Consider the following 25218-nt stretch of genomic DNA (forward strand, 5'->3'; position numbering starts at 1 on the left):
GCCGAAGACAGCTGCAGGCGCTGCTCCGGGGGATCCAGGAAAGGTGATTTTTTTTTCTTTTTTCTTTTCCAGAGGGGAGTCAGGGTGTCCGCGGGGGGCGGGGTCAGTGTGTATACAGGGGGAGACGGGGGAGGGTGTTAGTGTGTAAGCAGGGGGGGTCATTGTGTCCACAGGGGGAGGGGGGGTTCAATGTGTCTGGATGGGGTCATTGTGTCAGCAGGGGGGGGTTCAGTGTGTCCGGGTTCAGTATGTCCGCAGGGGAGTGGGGGGGTTCAGTGTGTCCGCAGGGGAGGGCGGGGGGGGGTTCAGTGTGTCCGCAGGGGAGGGGGGGGGATCAGTGTGTCCCCGGGGTCAGTGTGTCCGCAGGGGGAGGGGGCGCAGTGTGGCCACTGGAGGGCGGTCCATGGAGGGGCCCACTAAGGCTCTGTCGCCCAGGGGCCCACTAAAACCTGGAGCCGGCCCTGATATCAGGCAAAGAGGAGTCAGGCTGAGAGGCTACAGGGGGAGCTTCACGTTACATGCCTATATCTTAGGTTCTATAACAGCAAGAAATATTGTTCAGGTATCAGATTAAATATGGGAATATGATCTACATGACTAGTGAACACAGACAGATGGTCTCTTCTTTGATCAGATTCCAGAACCATGGTTCTAGCTTCTATAGGACCCAAGATATAGGTGTCTAAAGTGAAGCTCCACCTACAGCCTCTAAACTGGCAAAAGTTTCCTCCTCACTTTCACATGACTTTGGAGGAGATTTTAGATCAAAAAGGCAATTCTAGAAGTATATATCACACCCTACCCACCAATACGACTAAACAGTAATTTTATTAAAAAACAAAGTAAAGTCACACAGACCACTGGCCTTAAAGGGATTTTACAAACTTTGCAAGTTATCCCCTATATACAACACGCTGTCCAGTGAGGATTTGACTGCTGGGATCCCCATCCATCATGTGAATGGGTCCCAATATTAGATGGTGTAGCACAGCTCTCGCACTCCTATTGACTGTCCATGAAAGTTTTAGTGATAATTGTGCACTGTGCTTGCCAATTTCCGGCCCTCTTATAGTAGTGAATGGAGCATAAGACCTTGACCTAATACATGAAAATGTGACCCCATAAATCAGATTGCTAGCTTTCCATTTTTATGATATTTGGAAGTCCCAACAGTCGAAACCTCAGCTTGTTATTCCCTATCCTGTGGATATGGGATAATGTGTAAAGTTGGTACGACCCCTTTAAGTGATAAGATGTCTGGTATTATCAACAGAAGAGTAACTTGAGCCCTAATGCAAAATCCACAACAGCACCCTTCGCCCGCCATGTAGTATGATGGGATCTAGCTACCCATTCAGTTTTTATCATTTTGCTATGGGTCCTTCATCCTCTGTGTACACCAATAATGATGGAGTTTAGTCTGGGCTGCGCTGTGCCAGGAATACTAAACATCTAGACGACTATTTGTTATTTTATGATGTGCTGGTTTCCAGGAAGGGATTGATATTTTGATGTTAATGATGAGTGATGGATTATTCATCATTGTAAACTGCAGGGGTATTGATATCACACATCTGATCACCCAATGATACTAAAAACAACCATAATAAAACTTTTCATTGGTTTCTCGTTTTCTCTCGGCTGTCTAATGCCCCTGTAAAGCCTCATATCCTAATATTCCCCCATATTCGTACATCCAATCCCACCTTTCTCCTGCGGCCCCTCATTTCCGCCTGTCACAAGCATGAAATCTGTACACACTTATAAATAGTGTATAGTGCCCCAGGCACTTCACAAAATCTGGCAGCAATTAATGTCCCCGAGGTCACTGAACTATATCCTGCCGCCTCTTCTCTCAGAAAAGGGTAACCCAAACTATGTAGGTGGGGGGTCCATATTAACTCTTTCATAGTCGGGTTTCTAACAGTTCCATATATAAATAATATGTTATAGTTTTTATGTAGGATGCACCATATATGGTACCAGACATACGCGGCTTTGAATTCAGGCATGTAAAGACAAATTTTGGTTTTGTCCGCACCACAATTTTTTTTGTTTAGCTTATTGTATGTGCAGAAAAAGCCTCCAGCCAATGTGATAAACTAATCATAAAGATGGATGCCGCTTGGGGCCAAACATCCTCCACCCTACGAGCGAATGTAACTTGAGATATACATTTTAAGAAGGATGCAAATGTATGATTGACTGCCATATCATACAGCTAAAATTGAGGCAAACAAAGATAGAAAAGTAGGCAACAACTGAAAGGAGGATATATGGCCTCTAGGGGGTGAAGGAGGTCTATGCTTCAGTTTACCACATGTGTTGGGAGATTTTTCCCAGACAAAAGGATAAGCTTTTGTAGAAAAAGATTGAAGGTGTGTAGAGGGTGTGGTCGCATCTGGGCCGAAGAACAGGGGCGTAACTTGAGGGGGTGCAGAGGTTGCGGTCGCACCAGGGCCCAAGAGGTTTAGGGGGCCCATAAGGTGTCACTCTCCCATATGAGAAGAATATTACTATCAACCATACATTATAGTCGGGGGCCTGGCACAGACTTTGCACTGGGGCCCATCAGCTTCTAGTTAGGCCACTGCCGAAGAACCTTATTGGGCTGTAAGTTTTCTGTTTTTGTAGACTATGAAGAGACCATGACCATCTATGGAGCACCTAATATTTCAGCTGAGAATGTAACTTGAGAGCGTTCAGAGGGATTAGTCGCACCTGGGCCCATGATCTTTAGGGGGCCCATAACTTTTCTGTTCATCATAGGAGGACAGTATAAGCAGTTCAAGACCATTGAGCAGCTAAAATTTCAGCCGTAACTTGAGGGTGAGCATAGGGATCGGTCAATCCTGTACCCAAGAATCTTATGGGAGTCGGTAAGTTTTCTGTTCCTGAAAATGAGTGATCTATGAGGGGACTATGACCTAATATTTCAGCCATAACTTGGGGGTGAGCATAGGGATCGGTCACTCCTGTACCCAGGAATCTTATGGGAGCCCTGCATGAGTAATATATTAGGGGACTACGGCCACTGAGAACCTAATATTTTTGCAAGAACTTTTGGGGGATAAGAGGGAGTGGTCGCACCCAGATCGTGGAACCTTAGGGGGCCAGTAAGTTTCCTGTCCCTTATATGAAGAGACTATGAGGGGACTATGACAACTGAGCACCTAATATTTCAGCCTTAACTTGAGGGGGAGCAGAGGGAGCAGTCACTCCTGTACCCAGGAATCTTATGGGAGTCGGTAAGTTTTCTGTTCCCAAAAATTAGTAAACTATGAGGGGACTATGGCCTAATATTTCAGCCGTAACTTAGGGGTGAGCATAGGGACCATGGCCACTGAGCACCTAATATTTTTGCCAAGAACTTCGGGGGGGGGGGGGTGAAGAGGTCCAGACTTTGGAACCTTAGGGGGCCAGTAAGTTTTCTGTCCCTTATATGAAGAGAATATAAGTGGACCATGACAATTGAGCACCTTATAATTCAGATAAACAATCTGAATTGAAGGCACACCTGTGCCCATGAGCCTTAGGGGGACGATAAGTTTTCTGTTCTCTATATGAGAGGACCATGACCACTGTGCACCTAATATTTGATCCAAAAACATAATTTGGCTGGATGTAGATGGAGAAGCCTCATCTGGGCCCATGAACCTTAGAGGGCCCATACATTTTCTGTTCTCTATACAGGGAGATCATAATCACTGAGCACATAATATTTAACCAAGAATATAACTTGAGAGGACTCAAATCAAGAGGAAGTGGTCACACCCGGGCCCATGAGCCACAGGGCGCCCATAAGTTTTCTGTTCACTATAACCTAACTCGAGGGGTGCAAAGTGAGTAGTTGCACTCTGGCCCAAGAACCTTAGAGAACATAAAGGTGTCTCTTCCTCATACAAAGAGACCAGTATTATAAATTAAGCATTTTATTTGGGGGGCTAGTACAAATCTTGCATTGGGGCCCAGCAGTTTCAAGTTACATATCTGGCTGCAGACATGTGGTTTGTAAAACTTTCTTATACCAGCTCTATTCACAATGACATTCACCAATTCTGTTTATAGGCACAAAACAAAAAAATTCGATATTTCCTGACCTAACACATGATCCCTGAGGTGTCTGAAGGACCCAATCAATTATAATTTAGCCATTAATTTTTGGAAACAACAGTGCAGCACACACCATTCAGCTGAAATATCGAAATATCGGAACAAACAAAAAGTTGCAAGATCAACATTTACAAATACATTTGTAGCATTTATTGTTATTAGCACTTTGTTATTGTTATTAGCATCTGATTTACTAAGGAGTTTGCAGAAATTTAGTAATATTGGCAAAACTGCTGCAAATTTTTCTGCACTATTAACAAAAGAAAAACATGTTATCCAGGGTTTATGTAAAGAGTTATAAATTCAGCAAAATAACATTTCCAGAACCCACAACTTTACAGGACCCCTGGTTACAGACACAAAGGGTTAAACCAAGTTGACCACATCTGGAAAATAACAGAGCACCACATGGAAGAAATCCTATTCTTTACATTCAGTCTGTGTAAGGAAACCTTTCAGCACCCTGACATAGAAGGGGGGAGGGGGGCAACGGTGGAAAATCAATATTCTGCAAAAACCAAACTCATGCCGCCCTTTCAGACAGCCTAATAGGGGAACGCCCTGAAGCCAACGGGACTACAAGGACCACAATGCACTGCAAAGCAAGCGTGATACGGCCTGCTGTTATGGTAAAGATGATAAATCAGTGATACACACCCCACATTACTAGGAAGACAGAAACTGAATAAACGGAACACGGCGCAATGATATAAAGTTACATTGTGTAGCAATTATTCTAAATAAACGTGGAGCGTTCCTGGCGTTGATCGCCCTGATATTGCAACATTACCATACAGATATAGATACAGTAATCATAAGAGCTATAGCGATACAATCATTATCTCAAAATAATAATACTAGTGTATCGTTTACAGATCATTGTTAAGATGTTATATATACACATTTTTCTAGCATGTGTCTATATGTTGGTTTACGTCTATGTGAGGATATGTCTATTCATTTGTATATGACTATGTATTGATATGTCTATACATTTGTATACGTCTATGTAAGGATGTGTCTATACATTTGTATACATCTATGTAATGATATGTCTATACATTTGTATATGTTTATGTAAGGATGTGTCTATATGTGTGTATATCTATGTATGGATGTGTCTATATGTGTGTATATCTATGTAAGGATGTGTCTATATGTGTGTATATCTATGTATGGATGTGTCTATACATTTGTATATGTCTATGTATGGATGTGTCTATATGTGTGTATACATCTATGTAAGAATGTGTCTCTGCATTTGTATACATCTATGTAAGGATGTGTCTATATGTGTGTATATGTCTATGTATGGAAATGTCTATACATGTGTGTATGTATGGATGCACATTTATTATCACATCGGGGTGGTTTTCCTATGTAGATGTGTGGTGGCACATGTCTTGGAGGTAAATATGTGTCTGTGTAATCATTGTGAGGCCTTTGTCTGGTATTCTGCATATGAAGGCCCTGTGTATCTGCACCATCCCTCCCTTCCTCTACTCCCTAGGCTATTAGGGTGGGTACCACTCGTCTTGCAGCCCTGGCAGACACTCCCTGTAGGCCCTGTCCTCAGCAGCATCCTCCGCGTGGCCAGTGAAGGGTCTGGGGGTGCACTCACCTCCTCTCGGACTGCGGTCCCTGTGTTTGAGGCTCGGGGCGGAGAGCGGCTGGTGCTGTGACCTGCTGGATGATGCTGTGACATCGATTCAGATGATGCTGCTCATTAGGGTTGCAGTTGCCTTAGTAACCTAGGATGTGATACAGGAGGGAGGAGGATGGAGATGACTGGGAGGATGGATATTACTAGGATGATGGGAAGTACCTTCACACACAGGATTAACCCTTGCAGCCTTGTACCATGACAGGTCTGATCCGCAACCTATGAGAAAGCAATACTGGGAGACACACCTATTTTAGGAATAACAACGTACTGTTGGGATCACCTGAATGTGCTGCGATTCACGTGCACAGATATTTTTTTTTTTTATGCCAGTGTCAGAGGCTACAAAAATAAATGAGGTTTTAGAAGGATGAGCAGACAAAATAGAGAACTGGACAGATGCAGATAGATTGATAACCTAAAATATGGCTAATAGATAAACATACATAGATAGATAGATAGATAGATAGATAGATAGATAGATAGATAGATAGATAGATAGATAGATAGATAGATACCCTAAAAGATAGTAGATAAACAGAGATAGACAGACAGACAGATAGATAGGTAGATAACCTAAAAGATGGCTAATAGATAAAGATAGATAGATAGATAGATAGATAGATAGATAGATAGATAGATAGATAGATAAAGGCTTGAAAAAGGCTCGTAAGGAGCTGAAACGTGTATGTATGGAATAAAGACACCCCACCTTTTTGAAACTACTTTTGGAGTGCTGCCTCTTCCTGACTTTATATTACAGTCCCCCTGCCTGGGGACTTACGGACTGTGCACCCACCGAAGTTGCTGTGCTGCTCTAAACTTTCCTTCATTCTAGATAGATAGATAGATAGATACATAGATAGAAAAAAAGAAAAATAGAAAAATCCGGAGCAGCACTACTGGTTTAAATGGTAAGGTGGTGCAAAGCCGTAAGTTCCGTGGCAAACGGTCTTTTGTAAATAAGTCCAAAAAATAGGCAGCACTCCAAGGTTGTAGTCAAAAACGTGAGGGTGAAGCTTTATTACATGGCAACGTTTCGGTGGTTTAATCCACCTTTATCAAGCATGCTTGATAAAGGTGGATTAAACCACCGAAACGTTGCCATGTAATAAAGCTTCACCCTGATAAAGGTGGATTAAACCACCGAAACGTTGCCATGTAATAAAGCTTCACCCTCACGTTTTTGACTACAACCTTGGAGTGCTGCCTATTTTTTGGACTTAGATACATAGATAGATAGATAGATAGATAGATAGATAGATAGATAGATAGATAGATAGATAGATAGCTCGCTAATCTAAAAGACAGCTAAGAGATAAAGAGATAGATAGGCTGTTATATATGAGATATATAGATGACATAAGAGGATTGATAATAAATAGATATTAGATAGATAGATAGATAGATAGATAGATAGATAGATAGATAGATACCCTAAAAGATAGTAGATAAACAGAGATAGACAGACAGACAGATAGATAGGTAGATAACCTAAAAGATGGCTAATAGATAAAGATAGATAGATAGATAGATAGATAGATAGATAGATAGATACCCTAAAAGATAGTAGATCAACAGAGATAGACAGACAGACAGATAGATAGGTAGATAACCTAAAAGATGGCTAATAGATAAAGATAGATAGATAGATAGATAGATAGATAGATAGATAGATAGATAGATATGTAGATAGATAGATGATAGATAGATAGATAGATAGATAGATAGATAGATAGATAGATAGATACATAGATAGATATGAGATAGATAGATAGATAGCTCGCTCATCTAAAAGACAGCTAAGAGATAAAGAGATAGATAGGCGGTTATATATGAGATATATAGATGACATAAGAGGATTGATAATAAATAGATATTAGATAGATAGATAGATAGATAGATAGATAGATAGATAAATTAATAACCTAAAAGATATCTGATAGAAAAAAAAATCATGATAGTTAGAATATACATAATATTAGTATATACATAGATACATACGGTAGATAGAATATACATAGATAGGAGATCAAGGAAGATAGTAGATAGTAACTATTTAATTTGCTGATAATAAATTACAGGCGGTCCCCTACTTAAGAACACTCGACTTACATACGACCCCTAGTTACAAACGGACCTCTGGATATTGGTCATATATTGTCCTTTAGTCCTAGGCTACAATGATCAGCTATAACAGTTATCACAGGTGTCTGCAATTAAGCTTTAGTGTTAATATTCATTCTTATGACAACCCAACTTTTTAAAATCCAATTCTGGCTGGGATTACAATGATAAAATATACAGTTCTGACTTACATACAAATTCAACTTAAGAACAAACCTCCAGACCCTATCTTGTATGTAACCCGGGGACTGCCTGTATAAATATTAGGCATATAGATAGATATATCTTATAGAATAAGATTGATTATAGAGATTGATATTGGATAGAAAAAGAATGATGATTGACAGATAATAGATAGATTTTGCATTGTAGATAGAGACTGTAGCTGTTGATATTTTGGATGTGTTCTCCGCCAATTTCTAATAGAGGTCTTCGCCTTGTCATTACTCACATTTTGATCAAACTTTGTTCCAAGAACCGCATTCGCCACAGCATCTTTCACCTTCACATGTTTTTTCCATTTTGTTAGGTTAAGTGCTTAAATTCTCACTTTGTTGTTAGATTTGAGATAGATACATTATAAATAGACTGATACATTTCGATAAACTTAATATTCTAACATCAGAACTAACAGCTTCTTGATATCCAAATAAACCTTGACAGCTGATGGATTGCTAAAGAGATAGATGTCCCCCTGGTCCCCTGCGGTGCACTTTAGTCATCACTGGATGGGTTGTATCACGTGCCTGTTACTGTCAGTCCTTAGCCACCACATTGACATCCACATGGATGACATATCACAATGACAGCCAGTGACAGCTGCAGTCATATGATGTGTAGCCTCTGGATGTAATGTCACTGCACAGCAATGACATCAGTAGGAGGAGAAGGAGGGTTTCTACTGTATACCACCAGACATAATATAGGACTGCAAATCCTTTCCTTGTATTCAGTCATTAACAGGATCTGATGTATCTCTGACTATTGAGTCATCAGAGCTCAGAATAGAGAGTTAGTCATGAGTGAGGTCTGGTCATTCTCTGTACAGGGAGTTCTCACCTATCTCTCTAGTCATAGGTGTATACAATGTACATACACATTAAAAAAGTTAGACCGTGTAAAAGTTAGACCAAACTTAGGTAGCACTTCTGCCTTGCAGAAAAGAGTTTGTATGTTCTCTCCGTGTTTGCATGGGTTTCCTCCGAGGTCCTCCGGTTTCCTCCCACACTCCAAAACATACTGGTAGGCTGATTAGATTGTGAGCCCCATGCGGACAGGGAACAATTTAACATGCTTTGTGCAGCGCTGCGTAATCTGTAGGCGCTATATAAATAAATTATTATAATTATTAGCCCTTTAAAGCAATTCATAAATAAGCAGTTATACATACGGCTTTCACTGTGCAGTCTAACTGACTCACGTTATTCTTTGGTAAAGTACAATCATGGAGATACCAGATTTATTATTCATGCATATGCAGACTGCGGCGCCCAACAATGGGTTCAAATAAAATTTATCACGTGCCCTTGTAATGATAAACAAATTTGAAACACAAACAGCACAAAGCACCCAATCACAATAACAAATCTAGTTTTTGTTTAAATACCTTTAAAAAAATGTAAATCTTTTGAAAAAAAAAAATGTTGTCCTATCGCCATATTCTGACACCCCCTAACTTTTTTCGCACTTGAGTGTAAAGAGATGTATAAGGTGTCATTTTAGTGCAAGCTGACATTTTAATTGATACCATTGTGGGCCCTTTTGGTGGAAAAAGTGTAAATTTGTTTATGTTGATAAATTATTCAAGTTTTATAGGCCCTATAGGTTGCAGGTGGCTCTGCCTACTCTCTGCCCTCAACTCTTTTTGCTCTAAAAACAGAATGATCCCCCATGAATATGTATCTGCATGTTATATGGAGCTTGCAGTCAAGAGGAAAGGAAACTACAACCTACTGTATTTGTCTTCTACCTTCAATTGATACAAGTTAAAGAAAATCCACCATCAAACTCATGATAAACCAGGGACACTTACTTTGAATCTAATCACCCCCCTTTCCTTAGAACTGATATAAAACTAAATAAACAGTAAAAATCACAAACAGGTATCGCTGTGTCCCAAAATGCCAGATCAAAATATGAAAATGGTTAATACTGGCGGTGAACCGCTTAACGGAAAATAGCCAAAAGTCCGAAACGCCACTTTTACACCAATTTACATCACATAAAAATGTTATAAAAAGTTATCAAAAGGTTGCACAGTCCTCAAACTGGTAGCAATGAAAACGTCGGCTCATTTAACAAAAAATGACACCTCACACAGCTCCGTACACTAAAGTATGAAAGGTTATTAGCGTCAGACGATAGCGAAACAATTCTCTTTTTCCGTACACACTGAAAAATTTAAAACAAAATAAAACCTATAAATTTGGTATCACTGTGATCGCACTGTATGAAAGAATAAAGGAGACAAATCATTTGGAGCGCACAGCGAAAGTATTAAAATCGGAGCCCACAAAACAGTGATGCAGTGAATGCGGCATCCGGAGTTCCAGGAAGGAGGGGGGGGGGCGTCAAGAGGGAGAGAGCTGGCCGGAGTCTGGACGGGTGGGCTTGTTGGCTGCCATGGGGGAATACCTTGGAGAACGACAGCGCAGCAGGGGGAAGTCCATGCGGCACCGCGCCCATTCGTATGGTTTCATCGCTAAGGCCTCAATTCCTTAGCGCCACGTCCTCTGTCCGCATGGCAGTGAGCCATGTGGGCCCCTTACAGGCCCGGTCGCGGTCGCACCCTCTGAGACCTCGATCGTTACCCCTAGGTGTTTCACTGCCCTTTTTGGGGCTAATCATCATGTCCCGGGTGTCTTTTACAAAACTTTATTACATGTATATGCTAATTTTTTTATGCGGCTACTGGGGCGTGGAGTAGCCGGACATGAGGCTACTAGTCGCGGCTACTCCACGCCCCAGTAGCCGCGTTACTCCGCCTACCAGGTAATCTTCGGCGCGCAGAACGCAGGCCTTCGGCTGCGCGGACGCGGCTCCGGGGCCGGAACTACTGCGCATTCGCAGTAGCCGGGGGACTCGGACTCCACGCCCCAGTAGCCGCATAAAAAAATTAGCATATACATGTAATAAAGTTTTGTAAAAGACACCCGGGACGTGAGGATTAGCCCCAAAAAGGGCTCTCCTCACGTCCCATCCATCCACCTACCACCCCTTCTACCTTTATAGGTAGAATCGGGGTGGTAGGTTCCCTTTAAGGACACCCGACTTACAGATGGACCCCTCGGCCCACTGTGACCTCTGGTGAAGTCTCTGGATGTTACTATAGTCCCAGACTGCAATGATCAGCTGTAAGGTGTCTGTAATGGAGCTTTACTGATAACAAATTTTGAAACTCCAATTGTCAGTGGGGCAAAAGAATGAACCCTAGCCCAGCAGGGACAGGTAACAATTAGTACCATAGGAAAAACCTGCACCAGATGATTAAATTAGTTTTATGCCAGAATCAAGTTAAGGTACAAAGCAGATAATAGTTTAACAAGGACGTGGACCTCCCAACCAAAATTGTATTGGGAAATGGGTCAAAAAGTGGGAAGTCAGGTAGGAATTGCTGAGGGTTTTCCTAGGTGGTCTACAGATGGATTGTCATATTGTCATGTAAATGCAGGGAGATATTTCCTGATAAGTGTCCTACAATGATTTTTCCTCAGCATTAAGTGATTTTCCAGAGAGCATAAGGTGGTGTCTGGCTATCCTATGAACATCCATGAGCCCATATATAGTGTGTGAGGACATCTTAACTTAATATGGCTACCTCCATATGACATAACCATCCTCCTGTGCTACCATAAGGAAGCTTTAGCTTATTTGAAAACATAAATTGCAGGGGCGTAACTATAGGGGGTGCAGAGGTTGCGGTCGCACCAGGGCCCAAGAGGTTTAGGGGGCCCTTATGGTGTCACTTTCCCATATGAGAAGACTATTACTATAAACCATACATTATAGTCGGGGGCCTGGCACAGACTTTGCACTGGGGCCCATCAGCTTCTAGTTATATGTAGTGTATGTTCTTATGTCTGTGCAAAGTATATATGAAATATGTGTATTCTGAAGAATAACAAGCGGTATGGGGCTGGCAGTGAGGGTTTAGGTATATGGGGGCCCCGTTTCTAAGTTCGCACCGGGGCCCACTGGGGTCTTGTTACGCCACTGATAAATTGGTCCTATTGAGCTAAGATACTGTGATATCATAAATGGTTTAGGTTAGGTGAAAAACTGTGACATCATAAGTGGGTTTTAGCCAGATAACATTCTCTGACATCAATAATGGGATTTATTCCGATGAGATACTGATGACATCACTAGAAGTTTTCAGTCGGGTAAGAAGCTTGTGACATTTTTTGTTAGTTTTAGTCAGCTGAGATACTTTGACATGGTGGGTTTTGGTCACGTAAGATACTAATGACAAACCCACAAGTGAATTTTAGCCAGGTAAGATACTGATGACATCACAAGTGGGTTTTAGTCAGGTAAGATACTGATGACATCACAAGTGGGTTTTAGTCAGGTAAGATACTGATGACATCACAAGTGGGTTTTAGTCAGGTAAGAAACTGATGACATCACAAGTGGGTTTTAGCCAGGTAAGATACTGATGACATCACAAGTGGGTTTTAGTCAGGTAAGATACTGATGACATCACAAGTGGGTTTTAGTCAGGTAAGATACTGATGACATCACAAGTGGGTTTTAGTCAGGTAAGAAACTGATGACATCACAAGTGGGTTTTAGTCAGGTAAGATACTGATGACATCACAAGTGGGTTTTTAGTCAGGTAAGATACTGATGACATCACAAGTGGGTTTTTAGTCAGGTAAGATACTGATGACATCACAAATGGGTTTTAGTCAGGTAAGATACTGATGACATAACAAGTGGGTTTTAGTCAGGTAAGATACTGATGACATCACAAGTGGGTTATAGTCAGGTAAGATACTGATGACATCACAAGTGGGTTTTAGTCAGGTAAGATACTGATGACATCACAAGTGGGTTTTAGTCAGGTAAGAAACTGATGACATCACAAGTGGGTTTTAGTCAGGTAAGATACTGATGACATCACAAGTGGGTTTTTAGTCAGGTAAGATACTGATGACATCACAAGTGGGTTTTTAGTCAGGTAAGATACTGATGACATCACAAATGGGTTTTAGTCAGGTAAGATACTGATGACATAACAAGTGGGTTTTAGTCAGGTAAGATACTGATGACATCACAAGTGGGTTTTAGTCAAGTAAGATACTGATGACATCACAAGTGGGTTTTAGTCAGGTAAGATACTGATGGTGGTTTTTAGTCAGGTGATAAAATGAGACATTTTATGTGGGTTTTATTTAGATAAGATACTGTGACATGGTGGTTTTAGTCAGGTAAAATACTGATGACATCACACATTTGTGGAGTCCAGTGAAATAACATTCACATATACAGATGACTGAATTCTGGTAACATTAATAACTATCACATATACAGATGACTGAATTCTGGTAACATTAATAACATTCACATATACAGATGACTGAATTCTGGTAACATTGCTTTCAGCCTTCCGTCTGGAATAGTTATAATACCCTGCTGGCAACAGATATACATCCAAGCAGACAACTCCAGCAGATGGCAGAAGACACAACAACATGTAGAGCATATGAGCCGCTGTATCACAGAGGATGGAGAGTATTTCACTGGGAGGAACTGTCCGTAGTCACTTTTGCTTAGTAATGTGGCTAATATTGTGCTCTTCAGGAGAGAGGACATAACACAGGGATAGTGCAGATTTTATCAATTAATAATAATTCCATACAAATATATGGTATTCCAAAGTATCCCTAAATATGACAGATGCGGAGAAAAAAAAATAATAAAATGGCCTCCACCAGTGTTTTCATTTCCATGGAATAGTATGACTATATGGCTGTAATATGCTGTTAAGTTAAGTGAATGGAGAGTAGAATGGTCCCCCCAGGGGTCATGAAAATAGAGACCCTCAACAGTCTGGAATTGCTCTAAATGAATGAGACCCAAGTGTACATACCCAACCCGTAGACCATTCACTTCCATTAGACTATTGGTCCAGCGACATAAAAGTGAGTGGATCATAGATTGGGTGTAGGCATGTAGACTTTATTCATGTGGGGCCCAATTGGGTGACTTTCTCCCACTCCTATAATGACTTGGGGTCCCAGACTTAATCCTATGGATAAGGAATTAGCTTCTTAGATAGGGAATCAACTGAATAATGTGGCTGATCAGTTTCTGGTCAGGGGGCCCACGACTAGGCAGTAAAGTGGCCTGGTAGTCAGCACTACTGCTATATGGAGTAGTAGGGTCCTCTTATGTTTGCATGGATTTTTCTCCCACGCTCTCAATGATACTGATAAGTTTCCTGTCTAGGAAATTGCCCTAGTATGAGATAGGAAGCTCAGATAGTGGACTTCATTAGGACAAGGATGGATGTCTGCGATGACTATAGATAGAACATCTCTAGATAACATGTAGAGGAAAAAATAACAATAAAAACTCCTCCCTACTCGCCATACAGTACAAAATTACTAGGTACACAGATAATAATGAGACTATACTACCAGGGAGGTCAGCTACTCAAGGATCATCTTTATCGTTTTTGTAGTATTTTTATGTTTGTTTGTTTTTATTAGTCACTTTAGGGCAGCAATAAAATTGTGAAACACAATAAGCAGCGCTGCGAAGGTCCATTTACACAGCATGAGTTATGGTCTGGGGGAAAAAGCATTCCAGGGTTTGGGTGCAGCATGGGAGAAGTCTTTGAAACATGAGTGGGAGGTAGTGGTTCGGAAGAATTCTAGCTTTAAACATGAGAAAATCTGTCTTCATTCTTAGGATTCTCAGGTTTGTTTACAGAATTTTGAGTATTTCAGAGGTGGGATATCCAGGGGAGCCATAATATTGTATGTGTCCCCCCCCAATACTCCTCACTAGTATCTATCATGTGAAACATTGAGCACAACTTGCTCCTTGTGGCTCATGTAGACCAGTATATTATCTTAAGGCGGTAAGTTTATTTACTTATTGTTATTACTCCATACACTAAGAACTTGTATATATGATGAGAGGGAAAACCTGCAGGGATCATATCCTGTTTCTTACAAAGTGATTCTTATTTTCAAGTATTAACATCCTATCATAGCTGCATAAGGTCAAGAGATCTGCTTTCCTATACATACAAGGGAGAGAGGAAACCATAGGGAGCAGAGATATACAAATATACAGAAACATTTATAGCAGAGGACATGAAAGGAAGTGGGCTTCACATTAGAAGGTCTTATCATAAGTTATAAGAGATCCAAGAACATTGACTTTACATTTAGGGACCTCATAGAACCAGTCTATAATAAGCGTGTATTAATTTGGATAGTAAATAAGCTTCAGTGTTCCAGTGTTTGTACATAAGAAATCACAGTTTCAATTTTACTTGTATTATTTATTATCTAGCGGCTCTTATCTTTACAGTCCTCACTGTCCTAGCTGCTGTGACTCACTGCTCCCCCTCCCCTCTCCATAGAGATTCTATGTAATCTGACACCTCTTTGAACTTCTGTCTTGTTGCTTTCAAGGCAGAATTCAGCATGAAAAGCAGATTAGGTGTTAAATTGGTTCTCCAGTGACATATAAATTAGCCCAGAACCACTGGATTGGGGCTAAAGTGCTGATAGGTGGAGGTTTCAGTGATGGGACCCACATGGATCACGAGAATAGGGGTCAATTGTATCTCAAGAAAATCTCTAGTCTACAGCCATAAAACATGACATTAATTTTCAATATTTCTCTAGCACAATAGTGGCTGACCACTAGTTTGGGCAGCAATATGACATTTATGAGTACGTTGACAATCATTTCCAAAATTTGAGCGGCGTAGGGTGGCAATGCCAGATCTCCAAACATAGAGATGAAAGGGGGAAAACGGGTGTCATTTCCAGAAAGTTGCACAAACATGCTTAAAAACAGTTCCAACTTTTAAGGCACCAAAATGAGTGTTCCCCAGTATAATTAAAAAGTTATAAATAAGTCCATAGAGGTCAGACCACGATGTGTCATGCTGGAACAGAAATGAACCTTGTCAAACCTTCTCTCTGCCTCTGTGGACAACATCACGTCTATGGGGCTCATTTACTAAGGTTCCGAACCCCGCACTTTCGTCGGGTTTCCCGAATATTTCCATTTTGCACTGAATTGCTCCGGGACTTTGGCGCACGCAATCGGATTGTGGCGCATCGGCACCGGCTTGCACGCGACAAAAATTGGGGGGCGTGGCCGCCGGACAACCCGCTGGATTCGGAAAAAACATGGAATTTAAAAAACTATTTTGTGTCGCAAGATCAAGCACTTACATGCACCAGGAAGAAGAAGGTGAACTCCGGTGGACCTGAGCGCAGAAGCGACACCTGCTGGACATCGGGCGCACGACCTAAGTGAATCCCGGCAGAATCAAATCCTCGTCGGACAACGCGCCGTGGGATCGCGAGTGGACCGGGTAAGTAAATGTGCCCCTATGTCTTTGTATGTTATAGTGTTGTTACTATGGTGATAGGACCACACCGAGCTAGCTCCATACCATCAGCAGCATATTACAGGGATACTATTTGTGTGAGTAGGTTTTGTCCATCTGATGATGAAGACCATAGGTCACTTCAGTCTCTCCTGCCTCAGCAAGATCATAGAAACCACCTAGAGGTCACACAAGGGGAACAGAGGTCCATTATGTTCCAATACTCTGACTAGAGTCATCCATCATGCGTCTTCTCCTAAGACAATCAATAACCAGCTCCTAGATAAACGGAAGCTAAATATACAATGTATCCCCTTACATTTTTAACCCGCAGACATGTTTTTATACATGAAAGCCCCATGTCCTTGTCATCAGGGTTATGGTCCTTTGCAGATTATATATTGTATATACATGGCAACACGTCTATGAAAAAAACTGAGCTGGTTCAGCTTAGAGCTAATCCTTTTAGTTATGGCTATATACAAGGCTTATGTAAAGATTCGGAACGTGATTTATGATTCCATCTAAATAAGACCTCATGCACACTAGGGCCTATGATATAGCGGCATAGTTTTAGGGCAGATCACAGCCCCATAGAGGTCTATGGCTCTCAATCACAGAGCAGTGAGCACGTGGTGTTTCACAGCTTGTTACTTGGCTGGACCGCCAGGGGCTGCTCAGGATTTCTATGGAGAGGATTGGGGTGAGGAGCAGAGGCGTTACTCAAGGGTAGCAGCCATAGCATTTTTAAATGGCTTTAAAAATTACGCAAATGAGCCTGAGGGGAATAATTTTTAAAGCCTTTTTTTCCTAAAAACCAGGGCATAAGAAGCTGAAAGAAGAGTGGATCCTGCCAGAGAGGGCACACACCAGTATGTCAGTGTGCTTGGTTTACAATCCTTCATCCAGGTGGTAGATGTCTTTTTTAAAGTGGAAGGGTTGCCATTCAGAAGGCTGCTATGGGGTCCTGCCAGAATCCAAGTGAGGAGCACTCACCTCCACTCCCGCCTGCCGTGTGCAAAGATAATTTTTTAATTAAGTAACATTAAGATAATCTTAATTAAGTAACATGTCACTCAATTTTTTTTTGGGGGGTGGGGGGAATGGGCACTGAGTGTAATTCAGAAAGGATAAAAAATTAGGATTTGCCCTGTGTAATGTAATTTATTATGGAGAACAGTACAAAGACTGAGGGTTATTTGTATTTTTATAAATGTTTTTATTGTACATTTTTCTCAGCAAAACATACCCCATTTTAAGGGCTCATCAATAATACAACTGCTAGAAAGGATGTGAAGTTTGTGGGATAGACAAAATGTGGGAAAGGGAGCTCTTTATTCACTATATATATTCTTGCAGGGTCGGCTCCAGGTATCAGTAGGCCCCTGGGAGACGAAGCCTCAGTAGGCCCCTTTGCAGCAAACTCACATGGCGGCATTAAAAGCTGGCGTCAGCCCTGTAGTCTTGGTAATCTTGTGGTTATCAAGGGGCCCTATAATAAGTTAATAAGGGAGTATATTTCAAAATATATTCATGGGGTCCCAGTGTTTCATAGTGTGTAATCAGTTTTGGTGGTCAGGGGTATTATCTGACATATCAGGCAGCACTGCCATGAGGGGTCGGCACCAGGACAATCTTCCTTACCCCCCTGATCATCATACAGTGAATCAATTGTTTTGGCACTGTGGGATCGAGGAAGAAAGGTTTTATTTTTTTAATTTAATTACTGATCAAGTTCAAAGGGATACTGTATATTTAGTTCTGTATGAGGGGGTACTGGAGCTGTATTTAATCAGCGGGTTTTATTTTATTTTATATGTAATTTGAGGCACTATATGTAAATTAATTAGGGATGTTACTAATTAGGGGGTGCATGATATAAATAAAATATTGGCCCAGTGTATTATTCCTGGGGGCACTTTGTATTGTAAAATTCATTACAGAGGGAGCTGAGTGCTATATATAACTTAGGAGACGACCCCTAGTTACAGACGGACCCCTCTGCCCCCTGTGACCTCTGGTGAAGTCTCTGGATGTTTCTATAGTCCCAGGCTGCAATGATCAGCTGTAAGGTGTCTGTAATGAAGCTTTATTGACAATCCTTGGTCCCATTACAGCAAAAAATTTTGAAACTACAATTGGAGCAAAAAAAAAAAAAAAAAAAAATTGTCTGGAGCTACAATTATAAAATATACAGTTTCGACTTACATACAAATTCAACTTAAGAACAAACCAATGGACCCTATCCTGTATATAACCTCAGAGACTGCCTGTATTATATAATTAACCCCTTAAGGACGCAGCCATTTTGCAGGTTAAGGCTCAGCCCGATTTTTTGGATTCTGACCTGCGTCGCTTTATATGGTTATAACTTTTGAACACTGTTACTTATCAAAACGATTCTGAGATTGTTTTTTCCCCACATGTTGTACTTCATTTTAGTGGTAAATTTTGGCTGATAAGTTTTGCGTTTATTTACAAAAAAAATAATTTTTCGAAATTCAAAATCATTGCGTTTCCAGGCAGATAGATTTACCACCTAAATAAGTTGCTGAATAACATTTCCCATTTGTCTACTTTACATTTTCATAATTTTTGATATGTCTGGATAATTTATTTTGATGTCACGTGGCTTACAAATCGAATAGCGCTTTTCCGGATTTTCAGAATTGACTATTTTGGGGATAAATACAGTTTGGAATGAAATTTTACATATTTAGCATCAAAACCCCCTATATAACCAGCCCATTTTCAAATCTGCACCCCTCAAGCTATCAGAAACAGCTTTTACGAAGATTGTTAACCCCTTGAGATCTTCATAGTAATTGAATCAAAATGGAGGTGAAATTTAGAATGGTCAAATTGTTCCCTTAGCACTAAAATTTACACATTTCCAAAATATAAAAAGAGAAAACCCACCATACAATTTGTTCTGCAATTTCTCCTGAGTACAAAGACCCCCCACATGTGGCCGTTACTTGTTTTATGGGCGCACAGCGAGACGCAGAAGGGAAGGAGGGCGCTGCAGCTGCCAGGATTTTAGTTTCCTCATTGGCCCCTTTTGAAGGCTATAAAATTTTTGCTTTTGCGTTATTGGGGCCATGTGATGCCATTTTTTTTGCGCGATGAGATGCTTTTTCCATTGTTACCATTTTGGGGTTGGTATCACCTATTGTTGAAAATTTAGGAACTTTTTTTGAGGGCAGGAGTAGAAAAGCATCAATTCTGTACTGGATTTTTTACTCTTTTTTTTTTGGTGTTCACCGTATAGACTAATAATCATGTTATCTTTATTCTATGGGTCGATACGATTACGGGGATACCAGACATGAATATATTTTCTTACGTTTTACTAAATTTGTCAAACAAAACCATAATGTGGGGAAAAATCTATCATTTTTGCATCGCCGTCTTCCAAGTGGCATAACATTGTTACTTTTTTGGCTACGGAGCTGGTTGATGGCTTATTTTTTGCGGGACATGTTGTACTTTGCACCAGTATCATGTCGGAGTACACATGGTTTTTTGATCGCATTTTATAGCATTTTTTGTGGGATTGAATAGCTAAAAATCATAATTTTTGGAAGGTTTATAGCAGTTTTTTTTACGGCGTTTATCGTGGGGGTTCAATAATGATTTACTTTTATTCTACGGGTTGTTACGGACGCGGTGATACTATATATGTGGGGTTTGTGTTATGATTTAGACTTTTTTTTTAGTTATATGTCTCTTTATATGTTTTGGGGGTTTTGGGCATTTTTAGTGATTTATTACTTTATTTTTTTATTGAATAACATTTTTTTTTTTACTTTTTCACTTTTATACCATGGGACATGAACAAGAAATCCTCTGATTGCTTGTTCATGATAATATTCTGCAATACTCATGTATTGCAGAGTATTATCAGTGTCAGCCTATACACTTGCATAGGCTGGCACTGTGCCAGTAAGATGACGTCACAGACGCCATCTTACTGGCAATTCTTGCAGGTAACTCTGGGGTCCAGATCGGACCCCAGAGTTGCTATAGCAACGATCGGCGCCCCCCGAAAACGGTTCGGGGGGGCCGATCGTGGGGGAAAGACCCCCCAGAGGCATGTTAGATGCCGCGGTCGCGCTGACCGCGGCATTTAACGGGTTAAGCACCCGCGATCGGAGACAACTCCGATCGCGGGTGTTACACTGGGGTGCCGGCTATCAGTCACAGCCGGCACCCCGTGTCTCCCGATGCCGGTTCGGCTCAGATCTTGAGCTGAACCGGCATGGGCTCAGCGTCCGATATATCGGACGCTGAGCGTTAACGGGTTAAATGTGATTTGATATATGATGGGGCACAGCGCAATCATTTGTGTTGTTGTGGGGGTGCAAGATTTGCATGTATGGACCACTAAATTCGTGATAGACACCCTGTTGGGTGGGGGTAGCACAGCATAGTAAATTGTGTTGTGAGGAGTAGATTTGGTGAATATAGTGAACATTGTCTGTATTGCTTTTTATTTAGAAGCTTAGTATGGAACATAGTTCCACAGGACAAATTCTGCAAGGAAATCATGTGGTTCTGTACCGTATGGAGCAAACACGTCACCTGTGAGTTACTAGATGCCGCTTCTGCCTGTGTCTGATCAGTTATTATTGAGGATTTTTGGATTGGGTTTGTGTGCTTTTACCAAACCTGTGTAAGGGCTCTTTCACATTTGCGTTAGTGTTCAGCTTCAGTTGCGCATCGGTGTCTCTGTTGGTCTCCGTTTATCTTCCTTTTTTTTCTCCGTAATGAATCCGATTCATGTCCGTGTCCGCAAAAAAAACCTGCAGGTTTAACGTTGCTTTCCAAACATCACACCTGGTTTTTCAGGCTCATCAATGAAAAAAATACAGATAATTTATTCGTTTGTTGTTTTTTTGTTTTTTTTTCAAGACCCATAGACTTCAGTTTCCTTCCGTGATCTGCATCAGTGAAAAAAATTAGGAGGTTTCATCATTTTATATACAGACATAACGTCAGTAACAATACAATATGAAAACACCCATAGAAAAGAATGGCTTGTGAGGCATCCGTGGAAATCACTGAACCACAGACAGGAAAAACTACGTCAATGTGAAAGACCCCGCAGGGCGCATTCACGCGACGCGTTGCGTTTTTGACGCATTCCACTGGCTTCAGCCTTGATTACATGCTAAGGTTACATTGCGTTTTAGCAGATGCATTGGAAACGCAATATAACCGTAGCATGTGATCAAGGCTGAAGCCAGTGGAATGCGTCAAAAACGCAACGTGACACAGCACTTTGTGTGAACGCGCCCTAACTGTTTGGAACCCAAAATAAAGTGTTTTGCTGTCCCTCTGCATTGCCCTTGAACTGCTGACAAGGACCACGGTATAACCCGTTGTGCATGCTCCAACGAGCCTGGTGGCAGTGCCAATATAAGACTGGTGTAATAAAATTATATTGTCGTTCCAACAAGCAGTAAATTGTAAAATGTGCAAGTATTTGCCAACTCCTACAACTTCATAACTTGTTGGTTAACTTTGGAAATAGAAGAATATTCCTCCCATCACAGACAACAATGTACAATGAGAAGTAGACAGAGCCGGTCACTGCGACACATCAGAACCGCAGATACAGAATGACCACATAAAGGGAAGTTACAGGTCATAAAACAATAAGAAAGACAGACTGCAACACCCCCATTTATCTGAGGCTGGGTACACTCGCCCCTGCCCACTCATGATAGTCACATGCTGTAGGCGTAACATGTGGATATAGTAATTCCTACCACATCAAACTCATCCCATAATGATTCACCTTACAAGTTACATACTGTCACAATCGTCTTGACAAAGGACGATTTCTTCAATAGGTTGTTTGTCCAAGGAAATGTATGCAAATAGCTTCCTATCTGACACATGTATAGTCACAGCTAGAAAGCCTGGACCAAAGTTCAGCCAAGTACACATCTGCAGCTACAGTACAGGCCAAACATTTGGACACACCTTCTCCTTCATGGAGTTTTCTATTAAATAAAAAGTGTGAAACAACTGAAAATATGTCTTATATTCTAGGTTCCTTTTGCTGTGATTACGGCTTTGCACACTCTTGGCTTCTCTTGATGAGATACAAGAGGTAGTCACCTGAAATGGTCTTCACATCACAGGTGCCCTGTCAGGTGTAATAAGTGGGATTACTTGCCTTCTTGTGCAGTAGTCAGGTGGATACACGGCTGATAGTCTGTCAGAATTTCTATTATGGATAGAAAAAAGCAGCTAAGAAAAACGAGTGGCTATCATTACTTTAAGAAATGAAAGTCAGTCAGTCTGAAAAATTGGGAAAACTTTGAAAGTGTCCCCAAGTGCAGTTGCAAAAACCATCAAGCACTACAAAGAAAGTGGCTGACATGAGCGGCCCAGGAAAGGAAGACCGAGAGTTACCTCTGCTGTGGAGCATAAGTTCATCCGAGTCACCAGCCTCAGAAATCGCAGGTAACAGCAGCTCAGATGAGAGAGCAGGTCACTGCCGCACAGAGGTCTAGCAGGAGACACATCTCTACAACAACTGGTAAGAGCAGACTGTGTGCAGCAGCCTTCATGGTAACATCACTGCTAAGAAACCACCGCTAAGAACCGGCAACAAGCACAAGAGGCACAAGGAATTGACATGAGACCAGTGGAAATCTGTGGTTTGGTCAGATGAGTCCAAATTAGGGATATTTGCTTCAAACCACCGCAGAAAAGGTGAAGGAATGGACTCTATATCCCTGGTTCCCATCGTGAAGCCTGGAGGAGGTGTTATGGTGCGTGTGTGTGTGTGTGGGTTAGGAGCTTTGCTGGTGACAATGTTGGGTGTGATGATGTGGGGGGCTCTCCTGGTGACAATGTTGGGGATTATACTGAACCAGCATGGTTACCACAGCATCTTGTAGCGGCTGCTATTTCATCCGGTTTGCGTTTAGTTGGAACATTTATTTTTCAACAGGACAATGACCCTAAACACACCTCCAAGCTGTGTAAGGGCTGTTTGACCAAGAAGGAGAATGATGGGGGGGGGGGGGGGGGCAACAGACCTGAACCCATTAAGATGGTTTGTGGTGAGCTGGACCGCAGAGTGAAGGCAAAAGGGACAACAAGTGCTAAGCATCTCCGGGAACTCCTTCAAGACTGTTGGAAGATCATTTCAGGTGACTACCTCTTGAAGCTCATCAAGAGAATGCCAAGAGTGTGCAAAGCAGTAATCACAGCAAAAGGTGGCTACTTTTTGTTAGGTATACAATTCCACACGTGTTAATTCATAGTTTTGATCCCTGAAGTGTGAATCTACAAATTTTTCTAGTCATGAAAATACATAAAACTCTTTGAATGAAAAGAAGTGTCCAAACTTTTGGTCTGAACTGTACATCCTATTGACATGAATAGAAGGCTAATTCTGGTCATATTTTGAGGCAGCTTTTTAACCCTCTGTGTAAACTGGATGCTCACAACAGTGAAAAACTGATTAGCGCCATCCGTTTTTTATTTTTTTTTGCAGAATGTTTCAATACTTTCTGATTGATAATTGGACATTTTTTTTAATGCACCACTCATGGGGGGAAAAAAACACAGCACTCAGATGGAGTCTGGAATTTTTTCGGACAGTACGAACCCTCCCTCCCCGCCCCCCCCCCCCCAAAAAAAAAACACAGATGCCACAACATTCATTTGTCATGGCCATTAAATCCCTTTGAAGTTGTTTGATTGCAGCCAAATTCTGCAAAAATGTATTACGATCTTAAGTAAAATGTACCAAAAAAAAAATGTATAAAAAATAAAAAGAGATGCAGTAATTATGCAGGAATTATGCTAAAAAAAAAACCACTTGCAAAAAGAAAGCTCAGCAAAACTTAGTAAAGCTCAGATAAAGTACAAAACATACTAAAAAATTTTTTATTCTATACCAATGACTTCATGAGTGAATCTTCTTTACCGTAATCAGTTGCATAATGTTGAAATCAGAACTTTGTTCTAATAATAAGAAAAACTAAAATTTGCTCCATTAGACGTACGATCCCCAATTATATACAATGTATTACTGAAAATATTCTAATATTTCAGCTGGAAGCTTTAGCAGCAATTCTCAGCTTCTGGGAGGGTTGAGATACTTGTCTGCTTGTATCTAACCCTATAGAATCTTTTCCCAGCAGAAACAGGATCACAATTTACAAAATGTCACTTGGTTTTAACTAGGACACAATTTGTAGGATAAATGTCATTAATGAGCCATTGGACCTTTGTTTTGTTTTGTTTTTTCGATACAGGGCACAACGCACATCAAAGTCTTCTAATATAATATAAACCCGGGAGCCAATGATTTTAGTCCAGGCTCTATGGTTTTCTTCCGACAAACTATGTATCAAAAAGGAATCTATAACTGTATATAAAGTAACTCATCTAAACAGAGATCTGCAGTAATAAAGCATTGATAAGGCATTGATACCCTTTCAGTAGGTGCAGGGTGGGCTCTGCAACATGTATATGATGTGTAGGGGAGAACTGGTGACCTTTTACAGACAGGGGAAGAAAGCAAGAAGACTTAGGTTGGTCACTAAGCGTAAACTTTCAAAGGGTAAGCATAAGGGTCACCCATGTAATACTTACCCTGCTAAAGTGTGCCTGCCCCAGAGGAGAAAGCATCCCAGCAGTAAGGCCTTCAAATAAATCTTGCTAAAAAGTGGCTGCTTCTCATAGTCCAGAGGTCAGGAGG

The 25218-nt window shown here is 41.1% G+C and overlaps 1 protein-coding gene across 1 annotated transcript in view; it reads right to left on the reverse strand.

Moving 5' to 3' along the window:
• Positions 1-5918, reverse strand: part of AKAP6 (A-kinase anchoring protein 6) — a 167136-nt gene extending 161218 nt beyond the window's left edge. Inside the window, exon 1 of the mRNA XM_072115382.1 lies at positions 5735-5918. The gene's annotated coding sequence lies outside the window, so the exon portion shown is untranslated. The remainder of the gene's footprint in view (positions 1-5734) is intronic.
• Between the last annotated feature and the right edge of the window lie 19300 nt (positions 5919-25218).

Source organism: Engystomops pustulosus, chromosome 7 (genome assembly GCF_040894005.1).
Source record: "Engystomops pustulosus chromosome 7, aEngPut4.maternal, whole genome shotgun sequence".
NCBI classification, from domain to species: Eukaryota; Metazoa; Chordata; class Amphibia; order Anura; family Leptodactylidae; genus Engystomops; species Engystomops pustulosus.